Source organism: Lycium barbarum, chromosome 5, assembly GCF_019175385.1.
Source record: "Lycium barbarum isolate Lr01 chromosome 5, ASM1917538v2, whole genome shotgun sequence".
Taxonomy (NCBI): Eukaryota; Viridiplantae; Streptophyta; class Magnoliopsida; order Solanales; family Solanaceae; genus Lycium; species Lycium barbarum.
This window is the reverse complement of record NC_083341.1, coordinates 128,275,733-128,282,224: the sequence shown is the minus strand read 5'-3', so window position 1 is coordinate 128,282,224 and position 6,492 is coordinate 128,275,733.

Here is a 6,492-nt window from a genome sequence, read left to right as displayed (position 1 = left end):
CTTGTTTTCATTAGCCAATTGCATAACTTTGTCCTTGAAGACAAAGCACTTCTCAAGAGAGTGACCCACAAGTCGATGATACTTGTAATAGTTCGGGTCGTTTGTTCTTCCAGCTTCATTGGGCCGCTTCATCTCTGGTAACTCAATGAGCTTCAACTCAAGTAGTTCATCAAAAATTTCAGGGACATCAGAATCCAAGAAGGGGTATTCTCTTTCTTGCATCTCCTTCAAGGTAGACTTTCGGCTTTTGTTGTCTTGGAAGGAAGTTTCTTTCATACTTTTCTTCTTGCTCACCTTCGTAATAAACTTTATAGGCGCGGCGTTGACGTTCATGGATTCTTTATTATCACTCTTGGGGACGAACTTGCTCCATTTATTGGGTTCCTGCTTGTCCTTTCCTTTGCGAGGGTCGTAGACAGGCATTACTTCATTCCCAGTGGAAGACATGCTCAACTCCATGTCATGAGCACGAGTAGCTAGTTCTTCAAAAGACTTTGGCTTAATTCCTTGCAATATGTAGTGAAGCCCCCAATGCATTCCTTGGATACACATCTCTATCGCAGAAGCTTCACTGAGCCTATCTTTGCAGTTTAGACTCGCATTTCTCCATCGGTTGATGAAATCAATAACTGGTTCGCCCTTCCTCTGGCAAGTGCTTGTAAGCTCGACCATGCTCACGGTACGCCTTGTGCTATAAAAGCGATTGAGGAACTCCTGCTCTAGTTGCTTCCAACTATCGATAGAATTAGGCTCGAGATCAGTGTACCAGTCAAAGGCATTCCCCTTGAGAGAGCGGACGAATTGCTTGACAAGATAGTCTCCATAAGTCCCAGCGTTGTTACATGTTTCAACAAAATGTGCAACATGTTGCTTTGGATTTTCCTTGCCTTCAAATTGTTGAAATTTGGGAGGTTGATAACCGGCGGGCATCTTGAAGCTATCAATTCTTGTAGTGTACGGCTTTCCGTAAGTAAACGAAGACTTGGCAGCAACTTCGTACTTATCCTTGATAGTCCCTTCGATGAACTCCTTTAGCCAGTCAAGCGGAATCATCCCTTCAGAAGAAACAAGAATTTCCTTGGTAGGTGGTACTTGCTTTGCACGAGGTTCAGTCTCTTGTACTTCTGGACCCTTCCCAGGTGCGTGGCTGGATTCTCCTTCCATCAATCCATCTATCTTGTCTATCAACTTCTCAATCCGGGCGTCTTGATTTTGCACATGCTTGGCCAAGCCATCAATCACCTTTTCCAAATTTGCCAGTGTCTCCTCCATTGACGAAGCGTTGGTTACCATTGCTTGCATGATTGTTGGGGATGTTGGAGAATAGCATGGATTATCGCATAAGTTGATCTTTGACTGGCCTACTTCATGTGGTGTGAGTGGAGAGGATCCGTCACTTGAAGTATCATCGTCTTCCTTCATAGCAGAGTTCTTGAATCTAGAGAGATCAAGTAGAGCTAGAGTCTTCTTAATCTTTTCAGCAATGCTGCTTCCTTCCTCCGATGCATCAGTAGAGGATCTCGCTCCTTTTGGAGATGAAGATCCAAAAACAGGAGTTGTTACGGATGAGACTTGGAGTACTTGTTGTCCCAACATGCTTGCTTTGCTCCTCGTAACTGGTCCAATGCTACCAAAGGTAATGTCGAGGATGCTTTCCACATCAGCAGAGAACTTGGAGCTAGCAACCTTGGAGGAAACTGATTTGGAGTTGATCTTCTCTGAAGTCATCTCGATGTTGTTAAACTTTGATGATTGAAAAGTTGAGATGAGAGGTAGAGATTGTCCCACTGGGCGTGCCAGAATTTGTAGACAATAAAATTCGCGTCGAGAAAATAATAATCGAGACAGGAAAATATCGCAACAATCGTTGTATTTGATTTCGGAATATGAGTGTTACAATCTCTATTATTCCTCTGATTCGTCTTTTCAACAATAATTTCAAGGGCTTTTGAGCTTGATTTTGAACTTATTGAGATTTGATCTTGACTTTTACTTGAATTCAAGGGCTTTTGAGCTTGATCTTGAATCTGGTGGTCTTGATCTTGAACTTGTACTTGGATTCAAGGGCTTGAAGCTTGATCTTGAATCTTCGTCTAGATCTCTAGAACTTCTAGAGAAATACTTGAATGCTTTTAGCTTGTAGAGAAATCCGCAGCGTTTGATCCACGAGCTCTCTCTTGCTTCTTGTTAAAATTTCTGTCCTTTTTATGAATTATGAGACCCCTATTTATAGTTGTAGGATGGAGGAGTTGTGATAAGGACAGGCTTCTTTCGACCAATCAGATTTAAGCTGACATGTCGATATTTGATTGGCCGGAACATGTCACTTGTACCCGTGGCGCATCTTCATTGGCCTTTGATTTGACTAGGCATGCTGCATCATTTTGACACGTGGCATGATCCTATTGGCTTCTTCGTTTGACTTGGCGTGCCACGTCATTTGACACGTAGCACCAATTTGGGCCCTTGGATAAGATTACATCTAGGGCTTGACAAAATGGGCTCATCATTTGTAGCCCAATTAAATGGACTAGCCCAATGAAATTGGACCATTACTTAAATCCATGTTTATTGGACCTAAATAATCAACCCAATTATATTAGCCCAAAATCCAATTATTTGGACTAATATATTTTGAAATTAATATAATTCGAATTTCTTGTGGATTTTAAATTTGATAAAATTTCATCGTCCACAGATATACTTTTTGCAGATATTTGATTCATTGAATTAAGAATAGAATATACAGAGATTGAATAGACATGTATTTAGTTTTCTAATAGACAAAGTTGGATAATTTTTTATTTTTGATTTTAAACTTGGCCTGTTTAAAGAATTTTTGGAGTAAAACTTTGGGGAAAGAGATTTATTTCATTTGATTGCTCACCCCGAGATTGTTATCTCAGATTTCATATTCATATGATATAAATATATAATATTAAAATTACGGTATATAACTAATCCTAAAATTGCTTATGGCAAAAACAAATCCAACCGAACATGAAATTAAATAGTTTCACATTTTATTTTGAGATTACTTTTTTTTTAATCTCATGAGCCAAACAATTCTTTATTTACAATTCTTGCAATAATAATTCCTGCAGAACTTGTATCTGAACAACACTAACCCTTAAATATATTTCCAGACAACTGTGCAAAGAGCATTTAAAAACTCATAACTATCAAGCTATAAATAAACAAATGGAGAGAAAGAAAGGAAGAGAAATTAGCTGGTGCCTTTTGGATTTGCCTTGTGTTGTTTGACCCAAGAACTAATACAATAAATTCTAAAGCTTTGATGTCCCCACCATCCACCTTTTATCTATTTTCCTCATAACAAACTGCAAATGTTAAAAAACAAGCAATTCTTTTTATGTTTCTTTCTTTTTCTGTTAAGTTCTTAACCATTTTTTTAATCAATATTTCCCTTTTCTTCCACCCGTATGTTACTAGTTTTGTTTCTTTAACTCAACTTGCTTGACTTATAAATAAACGAAATAAAGAATTGGTTCTTTTAATCCCCAATACACGCGTTGCAACATTATCACTTCAAGACGTATTTTTAGGCTTATCACAATTCACATGGGAATCAATTGGCAGCTTCTAAATAAAGAATGACCTACCAATAGCAGGTGTATAAATATTTGCCTCCTGTGGTGAAAGGGAAAATTTAAGCTTATTTATACCATATATTTTTTATATACATTTTGCTCACTACGTTATGGTTAACTGGTGTAGATTCTCACCTCAGTTCATTATGCAATCGTTAAAAGATGGATTTTGAGCCTAATTCAACCATAAAAACTAATTTATGATCAGGAGAGAATTGGTAAATACCGTATAAGAAGGTAAAAAATCACATTTGTACCAATGTGGGAACTCAACACCCCCAACCCCACACGCTCACGATCGATCATTTAGATCATGGACAATATAAGATGGGACCCAACATCAGATAGACCATGAGCTTAGATGAGTCTCACTCTAAAACCATCCTAAGAAAATGGACTTCAAGCCTAACTCAACCAAGAAGCTAAGTTAGGTCGTGAGGTGAAAATTGTCCAAGACTAAATAAACAAACAAATAAGCCACATCCCTACTGATATGAGAACTCAACAATAATCATAAATTAGTGTGATTTGATATTTTATTTGGGAGAGGCAGGGCCCTAGTCTCCTCTTCTTCTCATTAGTGGTGTTATTAGTACTCTCATAGTATCTTACTCTCCAATTTTTATTATTACATGTTGCTTCTTTAGCTTTGTTTATTTACAATCTTGTTGCTGATATTTTTTCTGTCAAACCTATTTTGAAAACACTTTCCTGAGCCAAGCGTCTACCGAAAATAACTTCTCTACCCCACAAAGGTAAGAATACGATCTGAGTACACCCTACCCTTCTAAACTCCACTTGTGAAATTACACTGAATATGTTGTTGTATTGCTGACTTGATATAAGCACCGGCGTAACGCTAGTAGGTAGGGTTTTTTCCGTAGAAAAAAGTACAATTGGATTTTAAATTGCATATAGACACTTGCTTACTCTTTCTTTGTGGATTCGCATGAAGAAAATAACTGGAGGTAAATGGAAGACTTGCTTTAATTTGGTATTTTTCCTTCTTTCGTTCTACTGTGTTCATGAAGAAAAGAATTGGAGGTAATTGGAAGACTTGCTTTAATTTGGTGTTTTTCCTTTTTCCTTCCTGTGTTCTAATTTCTTTTAAATAATTTAATTGTTTATGTTTGCACATGTTGAAGGACTGAAATGAGTCAATACCTACCTTATCAGGTCATGAGTAGCAATGAAGCCCCCTCTCTAACCCCCAAATAATAGCTATCTTTACCTAAACATAACACCGAAAGTAGAAAGTACAAATGCTTCAAACTTTAATTTTTACTCGGAAAATAAAGGGGAGAGAAGAGAATCTAAACTGTCTCTTGACCCTAATATCAATGTTGTTTGGTTGTTCAAGTCAGAGTGTGTTTGGTACGTAGGATGGAAAACGTTTTTTACGGAAAAAGTATGTTTATGAAAACTAAGTGCTTTTTTCATTTACTTTTTAATGTGTAGTAAGTAAACAAAAATATTATTCCAAAACGATGCATATATAACTTCCAGCAAAAAAAAAAAAAGAAAGATGTATATATAACTTAGGCAAATACTGGGGTGTCAATAGGGCATGACCGGGCGGGGGTGTAGGTAGAGGGGTTTAAGGCTTAGTGTGAGTGGGGTAGGGCATCAGGGGTGGGGAAAGATAATCACCAGGAAATCAAAGGCGGATTTAAGATTTCTACATTAATATGGGTGCACCACCAAAAAAATGAGAAAAAAAAAAGTATTAAGTGGGAATTGATCCCGGGTCCTTTAGATAATAACTCAACATTCAACTAAGAACACCATTCTACCTTTTTGTAGCATGGATGTCAACAGATCATATTAGATCAATTCTATAAGATATGTACGTAAAACATATAATTTGACGGAAAGACCATAGGTTCATTTGAAACATAACTTAGGCACTAAATCCTCCCCTGCACGAGATACTTACCGAATTTGTTTTCTATATTTTTCACTAGAAAAGTCATTTATTTAAACTTTTAATGAATTTGTTTTCCTAAACACAATGTTTTCTAAAACATTTTGATTTCCTCCATACCAAACGGACCCTTAACACTTAGAAAATATTCCATTAGACTTTAAGGGGTCGTTTGGTAGGTAGCCAAAATTATCCCGGGATTATAATCCCGAGACTAATTTATCCCATTTCTTGGGATTTTTGATCTAGGGGTGTCAATGGGACGGCTCGGTCGGTTATTTTAAAAAAATTATACCATCCCAATTTTTCGGTTATTTTATATTGTATGACCAAAATTAGACTTTTCGAGACCTTCCCATCATCTCGGTTTTTCTTCAGTATCGGTACGGTTCGGTTATTTTAGTTTTAAAGTGTCACCTAAAAAAACACCACCATTAAAATGTAACGACACAGACCTCCACAAACCTATTTGTAGTACACCATCAAATAAAGCTTCTATTTGTTTCTTATGAAATATTTAATGTAAACGCTATTAAAAAAAACTACACAAAATTATTAAACTGAAATGTGTTATATCAAGTAGCAAGACAACAACGATAGCATCATCGCGACGTGAATCCTCACTAATTGACCAGAGAGAAGAATAACTTGCCAAAAACAACAATGTTGAATTGAGCCAAAACAAGTATTAGCTTGTAGGCCACATAAATCTGAGCTTGAATTTGATACATATACATCAAGCAACATAGTAGAGGAGACCAAGATGGAGGTAAACTTATGTTAGTGCTAACTATAACAAAAAATGCCTACTTAAATCATCTAAATTTATGACTGTATGACTATGTATATGAGCTATCCTTTTGAAACTAAATCCAATCAACTAAAGGCCCAAAATTTAGTAAACAAAATTCTTTTTTACATTTGAAACAGAACTTATAAATATATTTTATATATTCA